The sequence below is a fragment of the Giraffa tippelskirchi genome, chromosome 10, assembly GCF_054371585.1.
Source record: "Giraffa tippelskirchi isolate mGirTip1 chromosome 10, T2T-mGirTip1v1.2.pri, whole genome shotgun sequence".
Classification (NCBI taxonomy): domain Eukaryota; kingdom Metazoa; phylum Chordata; class Mammalia; order Artiodactyla; family Giraffidae; genus Giraffa; species Giraffa tippelskirchi.
This window is the reverse complement of record NC_137284.1, coordinates 138,766,074-138,789,749: the sequence shown is the minus strand read 5'-3', so window position 1 is coordinate 138,789,749 and position 23,676 is coordinate 138,766,074. Positions and strand designations below refer to the sequence as shown.

The 23,676-nt window shown below is 44.2% G+C and overlaps 2 protein-coding genes across 18 annotated transcripts in view; one reads left to right on the top strand and one right to left on the bottom strand.

Moving 5' to 3' along the window:
- Positions 1–10,119, bottom strand: part of MKLN1 (muskelin 1) — a 384,259-nt gene extending 374,140 nt beyond the window's left edge. For both annotated transcript variants that reach the window (XM_081537099.1, XM_081537096.1), the window contains exon 1: positions 10,021–10,119. The gene's annotated coding sequence lies outside the window, so the exon portion shown is untranslated. The remainder of the gene's footprint in view (positions 1–10,020) is intronic.
- Positions 10,120–10,125: 6 nt separating this feature from the next.
- The window catches only part of LOC145524549 (uncharacterized), a 349,726-nt gene continuing 336,175 nt past the window's right edge, over positions 10,126–23,676 (top strand). For 6 of the 16 annotated variants that reach the window (XR_014067650.1, XR_014067651.1, XM_081537104.1 and 3 more), the window contains exon 1: positions 12,077–12,509. The gene's annotated coding sequence lies outside the window, so the exon portion shown is untranslated. Of the gene's footprint in view, positions 10,554–11,407; positions 12,510–13,911; positions 14,129–14,440; positions 14,779–21,773; positions 21,880–23,676 lie in introns of those variants that run through there. The other 10 variants (XR_014067656.1, XR_014067655.1, XR_014067654.1 and 7 more) reach the window with 5 other exon arrangements.

Below are 23,676 nucleotides of genomic sequence, written 5' to 3'. Positions count from 1 at the left end.
AATTCCCTGGTGGCTCAGCTGCTAAAGAATCCACCTGCAATGTGGGAGACCTGAGTTCAATCCCTGGATTGGGAAGATCCCCTGGAGAAGGGAACAGCTACCCACTCCAGTATTCTGGCCTGGAGAATTCCATGGACTGTATAGTCCATGGGGGTCACAAAAAGTTGGACACAACTGAGCGACTTTCACTTATTATTTACCATGTACAGGTACCATGCTAGCTGATTTACGTACACTATGTCTTATTTAATTCCCACAGCACCTCCTTGGGAGGTGGGTATTATGATGCCCATTTTAAAAAGAGGAAAATGAAGCTTATATGGTTTATGTAATCAGCCTGAGGTCACACATCTGGGACACAAAAGTGCTCAGATTTAAAGTTAGTTTTTGTCTACCTATCTGAGGCTTAAATGACTATATTTATACTGTAATACATTCAAACAATTCTCACTGACACCTGTCAGCCACTAGATTTTTTAATCTATCTTCTATCCTCTTTTATCTCTAACTCCCTAACAGTACTGCAGTATATAAAAGTGATCATTAATAAGTATTTACTGAATGAATTAATGCAGCTTAAAAATGTGATTAGAGGACTTCCCTGGAGGTTGAGTGGCTGAGACTCTGTGCTCCCAATGCAGGGGGTCCAGGTTCGATCCCTCATCAGGGAACTAGATCCCACATGCCACAACTCAAAGATCTTATGCGCCACAACAAAAAATCTTGCATGCCTCAACTAAGACCTGGTGCAGCCAAATAAACAAATAAAATATATATACTTTAAAAAAAAATGTGATTAGAATTACTATGTCCTCTCTTGGTTTGGGTATTGATATAGACAAGTGATATGAATTCTTCAGTTTGCTCTATAGAAACACTACATTGACATGCATTCATTCATTACATGGATGAGAAGGGGCCAACTGTTAAATCAACACTGAACTGAGGAGACATACTTTATTCTCAACTAAGTCAGATGTAGGCAAATGTATTTATATGTTCAAATAAATTTGAGAAGTTAAAATAAAGGGCATATATGAAACAGATTATTTTCTTCAGAGCTCTGATACTGAAAATCTTTCTCATGACATAGTCTTCTTGTTTGTCTGAAATCAGAGGTTGCCAAACTAACATCCATGGGCCAAATCCAGTCCACCCCTGTTTTCGCATGGCCTGTGAGCTAAAAATGGTTTTCACATTGTTCAGTAGCTGAAAAAGACCAAAAGAAGAATGATACTTCATGACATGCAAAAATTATATGAAATTCAAATCTCATTTTCCATAAATAAAGCATAATTGGAAACACAGCCAAGGTCATTCATTTACTTATTGTCTATGGCTGCTTTAGCACTACAAAGGCAGAGCTGAGTAGGTGGGACAGAGACTGTGTGGCCCACAAAGCCTAAACTATTACCCTTTACAGAAAAATTTACTAGTCTCTGATCTCACCAAGTAATACAGGATGTTATAACATCTTAAACATTGTTTAAGTGACATCTATTACATCAAAAAAGCAAGAAAGTTCCAGAAAAACATCTATTTCTGCTTTATTGACTAGGCCAAAGCCTTTGACTGTGTGGATCACAATAAACTGTGGAAAATTCTGAAAGAGATGGGAATACCAGACCACCTGACCTGCCTCTTGAGAAACCTGTATGCAGGTCAGGAAGCACCAATTAGAACTGGACATGGAACAACAGATTGGTTCCAAATAGGAAAAGGAGTACGTCAAGACTGTATATTGTCACCCTGCTTATTTAACTTATATGCAGAGTACATCATGAGAAACGCTGGGCTGGAGGAAACACAAGCTGGAATCAAGATTGCCGGGAGAAATATCAATAACCTCAGATATGCAGATAACACTATCCTAATGGCAGAAACTGAAGAAGAACTAAAGAGCCTCTTGATGAAGGTGAAGGAGGAGAGTGAAAAAGTTGGCTTAAAGCTCAATGTTCAGAAAACTAAGATCATAGCATCTGGTCCCATCATTTCATGGCAAATAGATGGGAAAGAGTGGAAACAGTGGCAACAGTGGCTGACTTTATTTTGGGGGGCTCCAAAATCACTGCAGATGGTGATTGCAGCCATGAAATGAAAAGACGCTTACTCCATGGAAGGAAAGTTATGACCAACCTAGACAGCATATTAAAAAGCAGAGACGTTACTTTGCCAACAAAGGTCCGTCTAGTCAAGGCTATGGTTTTTCCAGTGGTCATGTATGGATGTGAGAGTTGTACTATAAAGAAAGCTGAGCGCCGAAGAATTGATGCTTTTGAACTGTGGTGTTGGAGAAGACTCTTGAGAGTCCCTTGGACTGCAAAGAGATCCAACCAGTCCATCCTAAAGGAGATCAGTCCTGGGTATTCTTTGGAAGGACTGATGTTGAAGCTGAAACTCCAATACTTTGGCCACCTGATGCGAAGAGCTGACTCATTGGAAAAGACCCTGATGCTGGGAAAGATTGAAGGCATGAGGAGAAGGGGACGACAGAGGATGAGATGGTTGGATGGCATCACTGACTCAATGGACATGAGTTTGGGTGGGCTCCAGGAGTTGGCGATGAACAGGGAGGCCTGGCGTGCTGCGGTTTTGGGGTCGCAAAGAGTCAGACATGACTGAGCGCCTGACTGAACTGCATTACTTTGGTTTCTAACTAGAGGACCCTGGACCCAAAAGTCATGACATCTCTTTTGCTGTGCAGAACGTTTCCACGTTCTCAGGACAAAGTCAAACCCTTTCCTCCTTCAGCATCGTCTACATTCTCTCCTGGCAGCAGTAGCACCTTTTGGAAGAAACAAAAACAAACTGAGAAGCTGGTGGTTTCTCTAAGAGGTAGTATGTTTCTTCCCACCCAAAGTCATTTTTCTCTTTGATGGGAAACTGGGGCTGGGCATCCTTATGAGTCGTTGAAGTGTATTACAGAAACGTAGTGGCACAGAAATGGATTCTCCAGACTCCATCAACTGATTCAAGGTGGTATGATGGAGTCACATTGAAAGCAAATTGCTCTTTTTGTCATCACCCAGGACATAAATAAAGACAAAAATGACTCAGAATGACGAGACACAGGTGAATATTATTTATCAAAATATTTTCAGGAGGCATTTAACATCCCAGCAATGTGGCATTGTGAGAGCTCAGTTAACATGTTAGCTCGGGAATAAAACCAAGGGATCCTTCTAAGATCAAGTTTGGTTTATAGTACAGTTCAAGAGAATATGCTTTATTTATTTATTGAGACACAAAGACACATACTATTGTTGTTCCTTTTTTTTTTTGTATCTCTATTTCTCTTTCTCTTTCTGTATCTTTGTCTTTCTCTCCAATTTAGCAAAAATATACTGATCATTGATTATACCTGAGAGGTATAGGGAAAGCCCTAAGGATACAACAATAAATCAGATAATTGCAACTTTCAAGGAGCTTAGGGTTTATGAGGAAAACAAATTATAGTGATCTTCCTGGACTTTGGGGCAGAATTTAACATGAGTTGATCTTACATGCATAATATATTCTTAATATATCCTCCTTAATATATTTCTCTCTTGGTGACTTTAGCCCCGTAGTCTCCTGGTTTTAGTTCTCTGGTTTCTGGTTCTTGGTCTCCATTATCAGGTCTTTTTTTTTTCTCTATTCAACCTCTAAATTATTAGAGTTTAATCATGGGTCTGCTTTTCTTTTGATTATATCTACCCTCCCTAGGCAATCTTCTCTCAAATTTATAAATCCAGTTCCAGCAACTCTCTTGAATTTCCAATCCATATAATGAAACTGCAGTAAACATCTCCACTTAGACAGATACTGCAATTCTGCAACTGTCCCAAGATTTTCCATCTCAGTCATTGACGTCTCTGCTCATTCATCCCATCTTTGAAGAAATCTCAAGTCAGTCATGATATTACCTCCCTCTCAATAACTCACCAATTCCATCCAATTGTCAAGTTCTTTAAAATAACTCTTGACTCTGATCATTTCTCTTCCTGAGCACACTATCACTGTAGATGAGGAAACCATGCCTCACAATTTTTAACAGTTGCCCACCATTCACTTGTATAACTGTACCATAATTTATTTAACCATTTCTCTATCAATGGACATGTAGGTTGTTTTCATTCTTTATCTACCATAAATAATGCTTCAGTAAAGATACTAGAAGAGTCATTCTTCAATATCTGTCAGTATATCTATTGGATAAATATAGAAAAATGGAGCTGCTAGGCCAAAGGCTTTGTACATTTAGAAATTTGATAAATACTGCCAAGTTACCCTCCACAGGGTTTATATCAATTTTCATCCTATTGACAATGTAAAATAATGCCCACTCCCCAGCCTGGCAAACCAAGTATGCTAATTAAACTTTTTTATTTGTGTCAACTCAATATCTAAAATAAAGGAGAATAGGGTGGCAGATGATGAGATGGTTAGATGGCATCACCGACTCAAAGGACATGAATCTGAGCAAATTCCGGGAGATGGTGATGGATAGGGAAGCCTGGCATGCTGCAGTCCATGGGGTTGCCGAGTCGGACACAACTTAGCAACTGAACAACAACAGTATGTAAAAAATATCTCTTATTGCAGTTGTAATTTGCATATTACTTATTATGAGAAAGGCTGAGCATTTTTGCATGTTTTAAAGACCTATTTGTGTTTCCTTAACTGCTAACTGTCATACCTTTTACCCAGTCTCGTGGGAGTTTTTGATCCTTTTCTTATTGATTTGTAGCAGTGCTCTGATTTCTTCTTAAATTATCCAATTTCCATATTCTTGTAGAATCTTAGTAATTTTTAAAACTCAGAATTTTATCAAAATTTCCCCAATAACAATTAATCCTCAGTTTTTTTAAATTTATTTTTCAATTGGAGTATAATTGCTTTACAATGTTGTGTTAGTTTCTGCTGTACAACAACATGAATTAGCTCTATGTATACACTCCCTCCCTCCTGAGCTTCCCTTCCCCTCGTCACACCCACCTAGGTCATCACAGAGCACCAAGCTGAGCTCCCTGTGCCATACAGAAGCTTTCCACTATCTATTTTACACATGGTAGTATATATATGCCAATGCTACTTCAAATGTTAACTCCATTACAGGGGTACTTTCAGCCAGGTGGTCGGGGTGGACCTGCTTGAGGAGGTGACATTTAAACAAAGGTTAGAATAATCAAACCCAGGAAAAGGAAATGTCTAGGTGAAGTCCTTTAAAAACAAGAGCAAATCTAATGCATTCGAGGAATAGAAAAAAAGACCACTGCAGTTGGAGTCAGAGGAGAGTGGTGGGAGATGAGATCAAAGAGAGGTGGTCTAGGATGCCACAGAAGGCTTTCTGCCTGGCAAAGGAGTCTGGACTTTATTCCAAGTGCAATCAGAAGACAAGGAAGGATTCTAAGAGAGAATGATATGATCCATGTTTTATGATTTATGTCACTCTAGCTGCATTGTGGGAGAAGGCAATGGCACCCCACTCCAGTACTCTTGCCTGGAAAATCCCATGGATGGAGGAGTCTGGTAGGCTACAGTCCATGGGGTCGCTAAGAGTCGGACACGACTGAGTGACTTCACTTTCACTTTTCCCTTGCATGCACTGGAGAAGGAAATGGCAACCCACTCCAGTATTCTTGCCTGGAGAATCCTAGGGACGGCGGAGCCTGGTGAGCTGCCGTCTATGGGGTCGCACAGAGTCGGACACGACTGAAGTGATTTAGCAGTAGCAGTAGCTGCATTGTGGAGAGAGGAGGCAAAAGTGGAAATAGGAAAACAAATTAGAAGACATATTTTGGAAATGTTTTTGAGAGTTAAAGTGGACTTAAATTCTTTATAGAGGAGACATGAGAATGGAGGAAAAGGAGAAGAAATATGAATATACACATGCTTTTTGGCTTGAGCAAATGGTGGATGGTGATATCATTCAATTTGAAGAAGCCCAAAAGTACTCAGAATTTCATATTACTATATGATTTCCTTCTTTTCCTATGCATCCTTAACCTCACAGATCATGATTTTCTCTTCCCGATATTTTCATTTTCCTTCCTTAGTCTTTAGTCCTTCTTATCCAAAACAACTTCCTCTATCTGCCTTCTCTACTCATATCCACTCCTCAGTCCACTGCAATCTGGTTACTATCTCCTTTTCCTAATAAACTCCTTCTTTCTGAACATAACACTGACCTTGTTGTTAAAACCAAGGAATTTCTATTTTTCTTGACCTCTCTCTAGCATTTCAAACTATTGCCAATTTCTCCTTGACTTCTCCGAAACTACTTGTTCCTGGTCCTTCTACCTCTCTGGATGTTCTTTTTTGTGTCTTTATTTCCTCATTCTTTCAATGTTTGCATTCCCATAAGGTTTCAGAATAGGTCCTTCTCTCTTCTTATTCTATACTTTTTATCTTGAAGATGTCATCTACTTCCATGGGCTGTCACTCATTCTGATGATCCCAGCACATCTCTCTCTCCTGAGCTCTTGACTCCCCTGTGTATTTATGTAGTAGAAAGCTTCATTTTGATATCCTATGGATACTTCAAACACCATGTTTCAAATTAAACTAAATTCCCTCCTCAACCTATATCTCTTCATCTTGGTGAATGGTAATACCATCTTTCCATTTATCTGAGCTGTATATCTTCTCCTGTTCCTTAATCCTGCAGACATAATCAATAATAAAATTCAGTTTGTTCTATACCCTCAATATCTCTTGAATCCTTCTCCTCTCTCCATTCCTATTCTTGTTGCTTTAGACGTCCATCATTTCTATCCCCATAATGCTGAAAAAGCCTCCGAGCTAGTCTCCTTGCTTATTGTGTTGCTTACACTAATAAATTCTCCAAACTGGAGTGAACTTTATAAAATGGACAGTTGATCGCCTCACTATGCTCCTTAAAACTCATCAGTAGTTCTCCACTGGCTTTAGGGTAAGTTGAAACTTATTAGGAGGATATATAAGACTTTTCATAATATAAGACCTTGCTGATCTTTCTGGGTTCTGCTATGCATTCATACAAGACAGAATCTATTACTTGCTGGTCTCTGTCCTTCACCTTCAACTCTATGGGCACACCTTCTTACCCTCAGGACTTTACACATAATACTTTCTTTGCCTGGTCTACATTTCTCTTTGACTTGCCCACTTGTCTGGATTATTCTACTTATGTTTCAGGATCTCCTCTCTAAATTCATTTTCTATGGTTAGGAACCATGACTATGCCCAGTGAAGGTTAAGTATACACCTTTCCAATGAGCTCCCGTGTTGCTAACATCCTAGTATTGTGTGATCAATTTTGTACTTATCTGTCTCCTCATTAAATATAAGATCCTTCAGAGGAGACTGTGTTATTCATCTTTGTATTCCCAGTGCCTAGCACAGTACCTGACACATAGCAGGCACTCAATAATGAATAAAGAAAGTGGAAGAGTTGGGTTTCAAAGTCAGATCGTCTCTGTCTGGCACAAATCTCACATTTCTTCATGCTACTTCTTAACATCTTGAGCCTGAAAATTTTAAAAATCTAGATATATTTTTGCCTGTAACTAATTAAAATACAGGCAAATAGATAACTAACTCCATGAGAGTTCAGTTAATCATGTATTTATTTAACAGCCTTTATTCATCATTCCACCATTTTGCTCATCAAAGTACTTTGGGTTAAATAAATCTAAATTGAATGAAGGATCTTTTGATACACTTTTACATCCTTTCTAACTTTCATCCTGTTCCTTTTACAACACCTGAAAGTAAGCAGAGTTAAGTACATTGGGAGTCAGGTAAATTTTATTTGTCTGGCAACTGACACTATAAAGTGATGTGTCAACAGCATGCTCTTTCCCATTATAATTTCCTCCAAGGTTTCTACGGATAGGTATCAAAATTTCAGTGCCAAAATTTAACATTGCAAAATTCAGCTAAAATTGAAATTTTTATGTAGTGAGTTCAGTACAACACAGAGTTTTGTAAATAGAAAGAATCTTAAAGATTCTGTAGCCCAGCACTTCTGCTTAGCTTTCATGAGGAAACAGACAGGAGAAGACTTATACTAGCTCACCCAAGGTCATCCAGCCTACTAAAATTTCCTAACTTTCAGTTGGCTGGTTTCTCCTCAGTGCCATAGATACTCTATTATCTTCCATCCAAACAAATTATCTACATCAGAACCTATCTAACTATTTACATAGTGCTTATCTTTATGATATTGCCTTTTTTGATATCCTTGTTATAAAGAGGAAGGAACTGAAAACTAAGCAAGGCTGTCTTATCCAGGGACATAAGAGAATTGGTAAAAGAGACAATTAGTACAAAGAGACGGGCTTCTACTTGTACTGTAGCCTTGTAATCACACTCTGTTCTGAGTGCCCCAACGCTAACCCAAGCTTATTTGTACTTCTGGGGCCTGGATTCTATTCAGTTCTATGCCTTATTTAGTCTAAATGATTTTCCCAGCTTCAGTGTGTATTTTTTGAGCTTTATTTTAGAAATATCATACTTAAATCTCCCCTCAAATTGAGTTTGTTTTAGTTCTAATGCTGAGGAATGAAGATTCTGGGTAAAAGAAATAAAGATGATGGGTTTTTCTAGGCTTTACATTTCAAGAATGGTTTTCTCACATGGCAACTGGCAGTATACCTTATTCCTCAAATGATGACATTTTCTATGGGAATTAGAATTTAATTGGGATAATTGGTTTTCACGGCAAGCACAGATTTCTTTCCAAGAGTATCAGTTTGATAATATTTTACAGCTAAAGCTACGAGACCAAATATAAACTAGTTCTGAGAAACAGGAAGTGAACCTGACTGGTCTAGTCTGCGTGTCCCTGGTAGTGACGCACATACAGAAATCAAATTAGGAAAACAAGATATGTGGGTGTGAGGGAGTCGATAATAATTCAGGATGCTACAAGTGAGAACTCCTTTAACCAAATGCCATTCATTTTAATAACACCCTGAGAAGTCTGATTTTCACATAACATACAAGTGATCAGAAAGCAGGACGAGCTTGAGTTCCCTAGCAACAGCATGTGCTTCTGAGACAGTCATTAGCCTTTCAGTTAATCCCACCAACCCCTTACTGCTAATGTATGACTGACATTAAAAAAAAAAAAATGATGTTGCAGAAAATGCTTTTCCAGGAGCAAAATGGACAAGAATAATATATATACATACATATTATATATATATATGTGTGTGTGTGTGTGTTTATGTTAAGTTGTCCTGAGAACTGCACTCAGGTAAAAGAAGCAATTTTCCTACATGCCCAGCCTGTCCCCATGTCCCCATGTCCACTGCTTTCAGTTCTACGTTTCTGAATCCCCTCCCAGTAAAGGGCAGCAGAGGTGAAAATTCTTCAGGCTTTAAGACAGTCCCCTCATCGAATGTAAATCATAGTCTGAAACTCGGGTGGGCAGTTTGTGTAGTAGGACTGAGGCTGACAGAGGGTAAGGTGGGAGGGAAACCGTAAGGCATGGTTTCCTTTCTCCTTTAAACCGAATAAATTACCTGGTTGAAGCTGCTTGGGAAAGGAGGGTGGTGAAGGGAAAGAAGCTATTTTTCCTATTGATTGTTTAATTGCACCAGAGGCTGTTTGTCCAAGGCCACTGGCCAAGAGCATTATGTCTGTGGCTAAAGTGAGGTTGGGCAGGTTTCCATACCCTTTCCTAGTTTTAAACAAGACAATCCATAAAGCTCAGCCAGGCTATAGGAATAGGGTGTATGTTGACTTCTGCTACTCAGCTGTACCCTAAAGCGCCAGGGCTGACGGGATGATGGTTTTCTAACTCTGAATCATTGCCTCTAGCTCGGTCCTTGGTTCAGGATGCACTACTCCTCTGTGTAGCCTGGGTCACCTGCGGGGCGTTATTCGAACGGTAACTATTGCCACTGTCATCCTTATTGTGGCCTGGGTCCTTTTCAGCTGGACACTGGGCTCCTTCAATTTGGCTAGGGTGATTCCTAGTTCTCCCCGCCTCCCCACCTAACCCCCTGCGCGCTCCCTTCCCAAGGCGACCACCTGCGCCGCCCCACTTACCATCTGCCCCGCGGGGAGGGCCCCCCGGGGTGGCGGAGCCCTCCCTGCTCCCGGGCGGCTCTGGGGGAACTCGGTGTTTGCCTCCAGCCCTTCGCTACCGGAGAGATCAGGTTCCTCCCCTCCTCCCCCTCCAGCTCCGGCCGCCGCCGCCGCCGCCTCCTTCTTGCATGACACAGCAGAACCGCAGCTGCCGCAGCAAGTCCCAACCATCCGCCCAGGAAGCGCCGCAACCGGGACTCGGGAGGGGCGGAGGGGGAACCAGGCAGGGGCCACCGCCGAGGGGGATGCTTGCCCCCGCTTTGCACCACACACTCTTTTCCCAGCCCAGGGGCATGGGAACAAAATCAGGCTCAAGCCGACCAGGCCAAGCCCGTGAGGAAAGCTGGGGGTTCGGCGTCAGAAGGGATGGGACCAAAGAGAAGGGTGTGAAGGAGACCCCAATTGAGGCAGGTCATTGCAAGGGAAGAAGGGGAAGAAGAGGCCGAGAAGTCGAGGGCCAGACTGTGAAGGAGAATAAAGGAGGTCAAAGAAAGGTAAGGAGGTAGAGTTGCAGAGAAGGGAGACCGAGCTGGGAAGGGGAGGGGACCTGCTTTGGAAGGAGGACTGGGAGGGAGAATTTGGGGAGGCCTGAGCTAAGTATCTAGGCAGCACAGGGTGAATTGGGAGGCAAAAGCAGGAAAGGGGAAAGGGATGGAAGAATTAGGCGTTAGATAGTAAGGTAAATATTGAGGGACATATTAAGGAATCAGAAGGGATGTAGTGGAGATCATGCATCATGGCTGATAATCAGAGGGAGACTGATGAGGTGGAAAGAGATACAGTCAAGGCGAAGAAAACATGATCTTCCGCCCCACTCTTCAGTTCCCTATGAAGTTTTTCATAATGCTGCAATCCAACAGGGAGTTTCCTTATAAATTGAAAAGCATGAACTAAAACATCAAAAGAGCCGTTTAGCTTGGATTTACAGGATAAAATCCTGTGATCCACACAATCTTTAAGGCAGAGATTTAGGATTGGGGGTTGTGATTCAATAACACGGAAGGCTGTAAAAACTGATGTTATGGATTCACACATAACTGGACTTAAGTCTTCCAAAGTCTCTGTTAAATGCTTCAGTTAAATGCTAGAGATGGTGACAAAGTTATTGGTTCAAAATATCATATAAAGGCATAGACTTTTTCTCTGTATACAAACATATATATAAATCTATAGGTAATTTCTAGCGTCTAGCACGTCCACTATGATTAAGGGGAAAATGTGTTTTTCTTATTATTTGATTTCCCACCAAACTACGCATTTTACAGCAGATCAGCTGCTTCTATTTGAAAGAATGTGGTCAGAAAAGTAATGCAAAAGCTGCCACTTTGGTTTTGTCTGTACCTTCCAGGTCTTTTCGTCGTACCTCACTTCCTGACACAAACAAGTTTTTACTGTTGTCAGCAACAAAGTCCTAATATAGCTGCGGAAGAGAAAAACTGCATTGCATTTGCCTCCTGCAAGCATCATCAACACAGTTACCGGAGGAATGTTGATTCCAGAAAAGCTTTAAAGCTGGTACGATGGTAATTATGTATCAAATGCCTCATTCTATTTCTGTTATTATTGTTTTGTCATTTCTGAGCCACCCAAGAACTGGCTGAACTCGCAGAGGGACAAGTCCGGTTCTTCTTTTTGCCTCCGTAAAATTTAATCAGTCCTGATAGAAAACTCATTGCTCTAGGGGAAAATAAAGTAGGAGCCACGAAATGTCATTTTAACAGAGCGTGGGTTTTGTGACTGTAGGAAAGGATTTAAGGACGCTCCTTCTGTTCGGTTTCCTATGTAATGAGCAAAGGCTACACGCACGCACAGACGCCACAGCTCCCGGATGCTCTGGCTCGCTTATCTGGGCTTCTGCAGCGCCAGGAGCCCCTCCGGGATGATTCGAGGGGCTCTCGGTGGGTGGTGTTGGTGGTATGAACGGCTGCGGCCGCCGCCGCCAGTTCTGCCGCTGCTGTTGTTGCTGCTGCAGTCACGTGGGAGGCCCTTTAAGTTTCCATAGAGAGGCCTCTCCGGTGTCACATGATGGACATGATATAATGAAACAACATTGTGGAGAGGAAAGCATTAAGGGAGCCCACGGCTACAAAAACAAGTGAGTGAGAAGAGGTGGGAGGAAGAGAAACTACGCCACCTCCCCTGCAGCCGAGCCGCACGCAGCAGCTCCCCGCGGGAAGTGGGCGACGCCGGCGGGGGGGAAGGGAGACCCGGTCCCCAGCCCCGGCCGGGGGGACCCCCGCCGCCTACAGCCAAGAGAACAACTTTTAGCCGGCAGCCTCGGCCAGCACTGCACCTGTCTCCGGAGCCTCCATCGCTCCTCCTGATGATCGAAGGGGAATTCTAGAAGACTGCTCTACAAATATACATGCGCATCGTTTTCCCCCTTGCGTCTCGCTCTGGAGGAAGGAAAAAGAAAGGGATTAAAGCTGCAGTGTGTGTTCAGCCCCAAGGTAAGTTCTGGAGGGTGGGGAAAGCCGGTCCAGCAGGACTTCGGGATGGGAATTTTGTTCTCCGTTTGGACCTCTCGAGATGAAAAGAGGCATCCCCTCACTGCTGCGAGGCGGCGGTCTCGATGGTCCAGCAGAAACATTTCCACTGTGGACTCTGGTTATTTCCTCTTTCGCACGCCCCGCGGTCCCACCCTGGGACTCCCCGGGGGCCCCTCGCCTCCCCCCGGAAAGGCCCGCTGGTCCTAGCCGGGATGTTGGTTAGCCGGGCGAGGAAAGGTAGGGGTGGTGGCGTTAGCTGGGAATGCCGAGGCGATTTCGCCATGTTTGTGTTGCTAAGAGCACTTTTTTCCCCTTTGAGGTGGCTTGATGCCACATGGCTCCTCCGGAGCTGCTGCCGGGTTGAGAGTGTGTGTGTGTGTGTGTGTGTGTGTGTGTGTGTGTGTGTGTTTTCAATGTCCGCATTCCAGCTAATGTTGCGCAGATAAAATTCAAACTTGAGGTAAACAGAAGAGGAGGAGGAGGAGGAGGAGGAGGGGAGGGAGGGGGGGAGGAAGACTGTTTCCATTTCGAGATTCCACCTCTTCACTCCGCGGAGACTCACATCCCGGAACCTCGAGAGTACTTGGTCCTGTCTCCCCCCCCTACCCCACCTTTGCTGACCACCAGAAATAAGGCGACGGGGGTGGGGGTGCTCACAGAGGACACGGCGTGTGCGTTCTAAAGGGGAAAACAGCACCCCCCGGCACCCAGGCCGTTGGCTACCTTCCTCGTTCCACCGGGAGGGACGGAGGATGCCCTGCTGCGCTCTCGAGTTGGGGGACCGGAGGATCGCGCTCTTGGGCGGGGCTGGGGAGGTGCCTGATGCCCCTCTCACTCCCTCTTACTTTAGGGAACCGGACCGCACCGCTCCCACCCCACCCCAGGCGAGGTTCCAGAAGGCGGGCCGGGTGGGTCTTCAGGTTCCGAGAGGGTGGGTGGCGTAGCAGGTGTGTGGTGGGCATTTCTATTTTGTAAGTTGCATTTGATGGGACGACGTGGGGAGTCTTAAAAGCGAGCGGATCGGCAGAGCTGCGTCTTTTTTTTTGTTTGCGACTAGGGAGAAAAATGAAGACAACCCCTCCCCACCCCGCTTTAAATATCTGATTCAGCTCGAAGCTAGGCTGAACGGGGAGTAGGGATGTGTAAGGGTGAAGATGAGGTTCGTCATGTGGAAAACTGGGCTTCTGACAGCTCATGGCCACCCTACCCTCCCTCCCGGGGCGGAAGATGGGGGGGGGCGGTGGTCCGAGACGGGCGATATACCCCCCTCCCCGGGGTGGGAGCAGCGCGGGGTCCCGAAGTGCGGGAGGGTCCGCAGCCCGGTCGCCGTGGAGTACAGGGGGCCGGGAGGAGGCGGCCACGTGAGAAGGGTCTGCGGAAGCGCCGGAGCCGGGAGCTGGGGGCGGGGGGTGAAGTGCGTAGCAGAGTCGTGACGGGGGCTGACACGAAGCAGCCGTGGGCGGCGCGCCGAGGAGGAGCGGAGACTCGCGCGGGCCCCGGGCCCCAGCTCCGTGGCGACGCGGCTTTATTCCGAGCGGCGGCCCGAGCCTCCCACGCCAGCGCCGACGTCCCGGCCGCGGGTGGGTGCGCACGCCAGGGCCCTTTCCCGGGAGACCGTTTCCGGGCGGGGTCCCCGGCCCGGAGCGAGAGCTGTAAACAGGGTGGTGCCCTCTGCCCTCCCGCCCCCGGCCGGCCGGGGCGCGCGGCCTTGGCGGCGCTCGGGGCAGCGGACGCGCGGTCGCGGCGCCGGGCAGCGGCAGCGGGGGCGCGCCTGCCGCCCCCGCGCGCTCCCTGCCGCCAGGCCGGCCGGCCGGCCCTCTCTGTTTTTGTTTTGATGGAGCCCGCGTGCAGCTGGCGCGTGTCGAGTCACGTGCCGGGGGCGGGAGGGGGCTGGGGCGCGGTGACGCACGCGTCCGGCGGGCCGGGCGCCCGCGGGGTGCTGTCGCCGAAGAGGCGAGGGGGCATGTGCCCCCGACAGATCCGACCGCGCCGGTGTCCAAGCCCCACCTGGTGGAGTTCGTGGGAGTTGGTCCTCTTGAGCGGTGTGCGCGCGTGGGTGTAAATCCCACCGCACTTTTGAGTTCCTCGTCGCAGCATCCAGGCGAGCCTGCTCCATCCGGGCTGGGGGCCCGCCTGCGCTGTTTCAGCTGGAAATCAACAGACTCTGCAGGCGTGAGTCTCTATGGGCATATAGAGACCTATCTGTGGCTCTTAATCCAGACTGCACGTTGTAAGTAACTGGCGTGGTTTAGAAAGAATTCTGATGCCCGGCCCAATCCTAGACCAGTTGAACCCAAATCCAAATTATAGGGCTGAACGTGTGTGTGTATTTAAACCTCCGTTAAGTGTTTTTGACGAACGTGGAAGGTTGAGAGCTTACAGAACTAGCTGGCTGGAATAGATAGCTGTGAAACCATCCATCTTCAGGGACGAAATAACTGAAATAGCCAACAGGTGTTGATCTGTCAGTAGATGCGGGTAGCTATGTGCTGGCATCCCCAGACATTCTTGATGAAACATTGTTACCCTCATTTTACAGGTGAGGGAGTGGAAGCTCAGGAGGTTAAGTAAGAGTTGGTCAGTGACCATCCATAACTAAAACCCAGGCAAGCTGATTCCAAAACCCAGTCTTTCAGTCATTACGTATGTTACTTTGGAAATCTACCTTTACCTAAATGGCACGGTTTTGTGCGAATAGGAATAGTTTTGTGTTTGCCTAAGGACCAGCTAGTCTATATAAATATATATGTATTTTTATTTGCAAATTTCTGCTTGTATGAAAGGGAGAAGAATCACCTGGTGAATTCGTTGAGACCTATATAGGCTACTAACATTTTCCCTAAGTTTCTTTGAAGACTTCCCTGATGGCTCAGACAGTAAAGCGTCTTGCTAACAATGTGGGAGACCCGGTTTCGATCCCTAGGTCAGGAAGATCTTCTGGAGAAGGAAATGGCAACCCACTCCAGTATTCTTGCTTGGGAAATCCCATGGACGGAGGAGCATGGTTGGCTACAGTCCATGGGGTTGCAAAGAGTCGGACACGACTGAGCAACTTCACTTTTCCCTTTCTTTGAAGAGGGGATCCCAGTAATTTGGAGAGAACTGATTCCACGGAAGTTGTTTTGAGACTTGAACATATGTGTTAAGTGAAATGAAGAGTCCAGAAGATGCAGATAATTTCCCAGGATTTACACAAGCATTCACAGAAGTCCTTTAGGTGGCTGGACACGATATAATTTTGTTGGTCATTGGCTGGTTGTAGCAGAACTTTTCACTTTCATACATTGGAGAAGGAAATGGCAACCCACTCCAGTGTTCTTGCCTGGAGAATCCCAGGGATGGCGGAGCCTGGTGGGCTGCCGTCTATGGGGTCGCACAGAGTCGGACACGACTGAAGCGACTTAGCCGCAGCAGCAGCAGCAGCAGAACATGCAAGGTAGTATACGGAGTAGCAGAAGTTTTGCCTTGGAAATTTAGGAGGAAAAAAAAAAAACAACTACTCTGGTCTGGAGTACAGAAGTGTTGTTTCTGCATCCCCTTTTCTCTCTCTTATTTCATTTTCCTCTGTCAGATAAACTCTTGGTGGGAATATTCAGATGTGGGAGTAATCTATTTGTTTTGAAAATGTGTTCCTTGATATATTCTTTAAGGATATTAGAAATAAAACTCACAGGCAATAGAGGTTTTACCCTAAAAACAGAGGGTTCTAATTACAGTGTTTTTGTGACCAATACACATTATTAAGTGGTACTGCGTCACAAAGAAATGTCTTTGTATTCCTACTAATGATTGCTTTCTAATACTGTTAGCTGTATGGCAGACGTAGGCAAATTACTTACCAAGTTTCGGAAACTGGTTTTCATGTGGCTTGCAGTTTTGGTTAGGGAAGCTTATAGACAGACGTACCATTAGGGCAAGCCTGATATAACTGAGTGTAAGCTATTTTTGGCATGGAAATAGCTCTGTAACCCCATCTCCCTCCCTCCCTTGTCATTCTCATCCCTGTTGACCACCAAAGATACTTTAATCCAGCATTGTCAAACCACTTGTGGTTCCTGTGGACAGCTCTGCCTTCTGCTTCTAGGGTACCTCCTTTAGGACATTACTCTTAATTTCTCATGAAAGTGAAAATATTCGTCACTCAGTCATCTCCGACTCTTTGTGACCCCCTGAACTGGGGCCTGCCAGGCTCTTCTGTTCATGGAATTTTCCAGGCAAGAATAGGGGAGTGGGTAGCCATTGCCTTCTCCAGGGGACTTTTCTGACCCAAGGATCAAACACAGGTCTCCCACACTGCAGACAGATTCTTTATTGTCTGAGTCACCAGGGAAGCCCCAGTTTCTTCCTGAAAGGTGTTTGGAAACATCCTGCTGTGTCACCTCCATTCCTTGTACAGATGTGTCTCAGTGCATTTTTTTTTCACAGCATATATTGTTTTTGTTTATATGTTGAACACTTCTACTAAATTGACTTTATAAAAGGTTGAAATGGTGATTATTTGTGTACCACTGGCACAGATGCACCCAAGTTTATTACGTCAGTCTAAATTGAATTTGAGTTGCATTATTTGGGTTGATCACTCATCTTCATTCTTTATTGTCCTCACTTCTGCTGTGAGGCTGAAACTATGCATCTTTGAACAGAGAATACAGGGTCTGCTGCTGCTGCTGCTAAGTCGCTTCAGTCGTGTCCGACTCTGTGCGACCCTATAGACGGCAGCTCACCAGGCTCCGCCGTCCCTAGGATTCTCCAGGCAAGAATACTGGAGTGGGTTGCCATTTCCTTCTCCAGTGCATGAAAGGGAAAAGTGAAAGTGAAGTCGCTCAGTCGTGTCTGACTCTTAGCGACCCCATGGATTGTAGCCTACCAGGCTCCTCCATCCATGGGATTTTCCAGACAAGAGTACTGGAGTGGGGTGCCATTGCCTTCTCCGGAATACAGGGTACCACCAACATATTCCAGTAAAAGGAGTAGGAAGGACGGGACTAAATGTAATCAGCTTTTCACTTGTTTCCCATTTCATTCTCAATTTGCCAAGTGTTTACTTGTGAGCTCTGGGAGAGATGTTTGGTATAATCATTTTTCCAACTTACTTAGAAAGGAAGAAATGGCACTATATTATTGATGAACAAACTTCTATGTGTCGTAAAAGAGTACAGCTGCATCGTCACATTTCATTACACTGTAACTTTCAGATTTAGTATTAGAGGTGTTTGTAGAGTAGCACTGTTCCATAGAGCTTTCCAAAATGATAGGAATGATTTATAATGATATATTTATAATGACTTAGAAGTGATAGCCACTAAGCACTTGAGGCTAGTGAGCCACTTGCAGTGTGGCTAGTGTGACATAGGAACTAAAGTTCTCATTGATTTAAAAATAGCCACAAGTGGATGGTGGCTACTGCATTGGACAAGCACAGAGTATTTGCTTATGTTTGAGTCTAGTGTTTGATAGGTAAACGTTAACTTACAGTGTTGTGCCTTTAAAAGAAAAATCTTAGATTCATTTTATAGCACATAACACTGTGCTTCCCATTCATAGATCATAAGGTGTTTCCAGGATATTTTTAACCTACATGAGGGCTTCATATTGTCCAGCATCTGTCTGTGTTCTGTGGACTTTTCATGGAGTTCACGTGGTCTCCCATTTTCAGGAGCAGAGTGGAGTGATTATGGGTCATTATGGTTTCGAGTAGTTATTTAGAACATCAAATGGATTTGAATCCTTGGTGTATAAACTGATTGGAAGTCGCATGAGCTTAATCAGTACTTCCTTAGATGTATTGTGAAGAGCAGGCGCTGTGTTTGTCTTGCTGGCCATTATATCCCCAATGTTCTTGTGTGGTACCTGACACATGGCAAGTGCTCAGAAACATTTGGTGAATGGAAGAACATTCAAATAATTTAACCCCCTGAATTTAGCCTCAGAGGGTATGTTGTGGGGCTAAAGAGGAGGCCGAGACTCAGTGACTGCACTGTAATTTACAGTTCTTCCAAGGAATGAATGCGATCTCTCCAGGGACATTATTCTTAGTTCAGTGACTTTGATTCCTTTTCCTGTATCAGGATACATAGCAAAAATTGTTACCCCTATTTGATGACAGATTGAAAAATAAAGTCACAATAAAGCTTTGGTGCTCACGTCACAGGGAGGGGGTTGGAAGTGTAAGTCAAATTGAGGTAGTTGTTTCTACTGCTTTGCACACTTGTTCTGTGATTCTTCCTCAAAGAATTCGTCATGCACTGAGCCATGTTAGTTAGGAAATATGGTTTGTGAAATCGAAGGTAATTATAGATGTTAATAGAGTCTGAAAAGAGGACTGAAAATATCTCTCATATGGCATGACATTGAGAAAACAGCTTCTATATGAGAAACAGGAATGGAAACGTTTATCTCTTAAACCTCTAAATCTCAGTCTGTGATAATCCTAACACCCAAGTTATAAACTTCTCAAAAGAAAATATTTTAAAATGTAAATAGAAACAGATGTTTAGTTGTGCAGATAACCACTACCAGATTTTTAAATATTTATATAAAAAGGTATGAGATACATCAAACATCTGTTTAGAACGAGAGCCCTAAGGCTGAAAATCGTAGCTCTCCTTTCACATGGTTGATGCTGTAGTGGTGGGTTGGTAATGCAGCCCCACATGTGGTCTGGTACTTGCAGAAGACGATGCAGTCTGCTCTTGGTGCTGTGCATCAGACTTACCTAGCTTGTGGTCTTCCGTGTGGCTGGATTATAGCCCTGTCCTCGTTCCTAGGAGACACAGACTAGCTTCCTGTCATTCTGCTGCTGTGTGTTGCACACATGAAAACTATTTTTATCTTTTAAAATGTATTTTATTTATTTTTGGGTGTGCTGGGTCTTCGTTGCTGTGCAGGCTTTTCTCTGGTTGAGGCAAGTGGGGGCTACTGTCTAGTTGTGGTGCACAGGCTTCTCATCGCTGTGGCTTCTCATCCCTGTGGCTTCTCTTGCTGCCGAGAACAGGCTCTAGGGCTCAGGGCTTCTGTAGTTGCAGCCTGTGGGCCCTAGAGCACAGTCTCAACAGCTGTGGTGCAGGGGGCTGGAGGGGTGGGCTTAGTTGCTCCCTGGCATGTGGGATCTTCCCAGAGCAGGGATCAAACCCAGGTTTCCCACATTGGCAGGCGGATTCTTTACCACTGAGCCACCAGGAAAGCCTGAAAACTAATTTTAAACCAGGGTAAGTAAAATATAATTGAAAATAGAAATCTGTTGTCTAAAGCGAATCATATGCTACGTTTCAAGATAAAATGTGAAGTTTTTTGAGGGGGATCTTTTAGCAGTTTCTAGTCTCTTAGTTCTTTATGACTGCTTTTCAAATGCCTTTGGTGTGTGAACATCTTTGGTGGTAATGGTGGGGAGTCCCCAAATCAAAAAAAAGCCGTCAGCCATGAGTCCCCATAAATTCCTGCTGTTGCCCTCAAACCTGAACCAAAACATAATGATTGCAAGACAAAACCCACTGCTGCTGTCAGTGATAAAAGTTAACCCATCCGACCAAACAAACAAATAAGAAAGCCTATGAGATTTGAGTTGTTGATTTTATGGACAGGTCAATACCTTTTTTTTTTAGGTATTAAATGTGAATTGCTCATGACAAAAAAATTCTTGTCTGCCTAAGTATTGGCTCAGTTAGTAAAGAATCTGCCAGCAGTGCAGGAGACCCAGGTTCAATCCCTGGGTGGGGAAGCTCCCCTGGAGAAGGAGATGGCAACCTACTCCAGTATTCTTGCCTGGAGAAGAACTCCATAGACAGAGGAGCCTGGCGGGCTGCAGTACATGGGGTTGCAAAGATTCTGACATAACTTAGCAACTAAACCACCACCACCAAGTTTATAACAATGATACAAGAATTACACTTGCAGTAGATCAAGACCTGGTCAGCTTAGAAGATCCTGTGCGACTACTTGGATGTAGCTGGAATAGCGTAAGAATCGTTTTGAAGATTTATTGAGAATTTTCTTCAGTGACCTTGGTCACTAACTTGGTATAAGAATTGAAGGAAGTTGCTAGCCTTATTTCTTTTTCTCTTCAGTGGAGTGGTGGGATTGGGTCAGTGGTTCTCGAACTTTAGTGTATGTGGACTTCATTGAGGGATTGTTAAAACTCAGATTGATGGACCCCACTTCAGAGTTTCTGACTGATTAGGTCTAGGGTGGGCCTAATCTGTGTTTCTTACAAGTTCCCAGGTGATGCTGATGTTGCTGGTCAAAGGACTACGTTTTGAGAACCACTGGATTGGATCATCTCTTCTAAAGCTCTATGATTCTATGCCTGTTTCCCTCCTCTTCAAGTTGTAACACCTACCCTTTGATTTCTGCAACATTACTTCATTTAAAGATTGCTGCATGGAAAACTGAGATTTCAACATTTTAAATGGATTAAATTAATTCTGAATGAGAGTTTCCTCAGAATCCCATATAGTTTGCAAAAATTCAGAATCCGTTAAAACTCAGATAGGAGTTCTTACCCAATAGTAGAAGTCTCTAGGTAAAATATATTGAAATGTTACTGATGCTATCAAATGACAAAACTGCTTGCTGCTCCCTTAACCTAAATGTTTGGGTATCAAATCTAACCAGGTGCCTCTTAATACACATAGGGCAAGATGTAGCACATTAGATAATTGTCAGAACTCATTAAATGCATGTGTTTTATTTGTTTTTATTTTTGAGATGTAGGTCTTAATTAAAGCCAGTCTATGGGTCCATAATGGGTTCTGACAATGTTAACTGGGGATCGTCCTCTGAAGGTAACTGCCTCACAGGAGACTCTTGGTTACAGGAATGAGGTGCCCATTGGGAGATAAAGAGTGAGCCAGGGCATGGCCATTCCCTATTTTGTGGACTTTGGGGAACAGTGGAGGCTCTGTAGTTTCCCAGTGAAGGGGCATTGGGGCTGGGATCTCTAGGAAGGCAGTGGAGATACCAGGAGACTTCTTAAAGCAGCTCTTGCAAAGCAACCACGCTGTTCTTACCCAGAGTATATGTTTATTTTACCAGGCTGGGATGAGGGGGAGGAGGTGAAAGGGGGGTGGACTTAGGAGGAGGGTTCATGGAGATGCCAGGGCATTCTAACAGGTGGTGCTGTGAAAGCATTCGAGATGAGGCTCCTGAGTGCCAGGAGTCAGATGGACTCAAGATTGAGGTGACCAGAAGTGAGATTTGACAATGCATTTTATTTTATTTTTTTTTCAGAGAGATGACATGATTTATTTGAAAAAGATCATTCAAGCTGCTATCTCTGAGAAATGGATCGACAGTGGGCAGGGAGACCAGCTTGGAGGCTGTTTTAGTAGTTTAGGTGAGGTAACAATGATCATTGTGAGAAAAGGAAAATGCAAGTAATTGTAGATATATTTTAGAAACTGAGACAATGCATTTTAATATGAGTGAATTTATTGGAAAAGAAAGCATAGTAAGATTTGGGGGGAATTCCCAGGTGGCACTAGTGGTAAAGAACTCACCTGCCAATGCAGGAGACCTAAGAGACCTAAGGGTTTGCTCCCTGGGTCAGGAAGATCCCCTGGAGGAGGAAATGGCAACCCACTTCAGTACTCTTGCCTGGGAAATCCCAGGCTCCTGGACAGAGGAATCTGCCTGTAATGTAGGAGACCTGGGTTTGATCCCTGGGTTGGGAAGATTTGGAGGAGGGAATGGCAGCCCACTCCAGTATTCTCGCCTGGAGAATCCCTATGGACAGAGGAGCCTGGCCGGCTACAGTCCATAGGGTTGCAAAGAGTCAGACATGACTGAAGTGACTTAGCGCACACACAGTCTTATCTGAAAGCAAGGAAATAGGAAAGAAACAGATGAAGAGTAAGGAATGGGAGGATAAAAATGAAAGGTTTTAAGTATTAAATGTTCTAAACCTGTTTGTAGGTATGTCGACTAGTTAATAGCACAGACTTCTTTTGTTAGAAAAATAAATTAATGAGTTTTCCTTTTCATTTCCGGTGAATCCTTCAAATTAATCACCAGATGCTGTTACTTGACTTACATCAAATGCCTTTCCAAAGTTATGCCCAGAATTCATGCAGTGCTTACATTTTTAGATTGCTTTATGATGGTTAACTAGTTTAAATCAAATTCCTGGAAGGCACATGCAGTGCTTATTATGGGTGTGTTTTATGGATTAGGAAACAAATCATTTGTGTAGCAGAGGCCTCAGAGCTGGGCTGAGGCCGCGAAGTCTCCCTTGCTTTTCACATCTACCAATTTTAAATTTTATCTCAAAATTCTTTATTTTCTAACTTCATTTATACAATAGTTGAACATTAAATCTTAGAGTTGATTTAGCATCCATATAATTGGTTTCAGACTGCATTTCATGTATAACTACCTTAAATTTTGATCTACTGGTGATTTCTTTGAAAAGAACTCCATGTGATTTGCTACTCAGATCTGCAGGCATTTCTAGAGTCAAATATCTGATATAATCTTTGTAACAAAATTTATGAGAGAGTTTTGGATTCTTTAGACTCGACAGTTTGAGGCTGGGGTTGGCAGTCTTTGCGACAAGAGTGCCCATGAGCCAGTTTTCACTGAGCAGCCAGAGGAGAGGAAGGTGCTGCTGTGTGATCCCGCCCTCCATCTTTCTTAGAGTTTGTCCCCCCTTCCCCACCTCCTCCCTCAGTACCTTTGCAAAGCTTCCTGTGCTTTAGAGGGAACGCACTTAACACAGTAGCTCTTGGCAGCACCATCGTTGACCTCCCACATCTCTTGAGGGTCCTGTCTTCCAGCTCCTGACATTTCTGTTTCTCTGACAGCCAGGCGGCTGGCTTCTGGTCAGCCAAAGCCCCCTGTGGATGTCCTTTATGATCCTACCTCCACATTTTTCTTTCTTTTCCTTCTAGTTCTCTTTTCTGTGCTGTGACTGATCTTATTTGAGTTTGGTGGAAAGCGTATTGAGGTTAGAATAGTGTTAATACCTAATAATGATCAGTGGGTACCTGCCTCTTTGGAGGCTGTGCTTGGGGCTCTGTATTCTTTTCACTGGCTTCTAGTTTACACTCACACAGAACCTTCAGAGAGTGTCCAAGTCTGTGCTGCAGGCTGCTCACCTAGAAAATGAGGGCTTGGTGGAGTAAGGTGTTTTTGG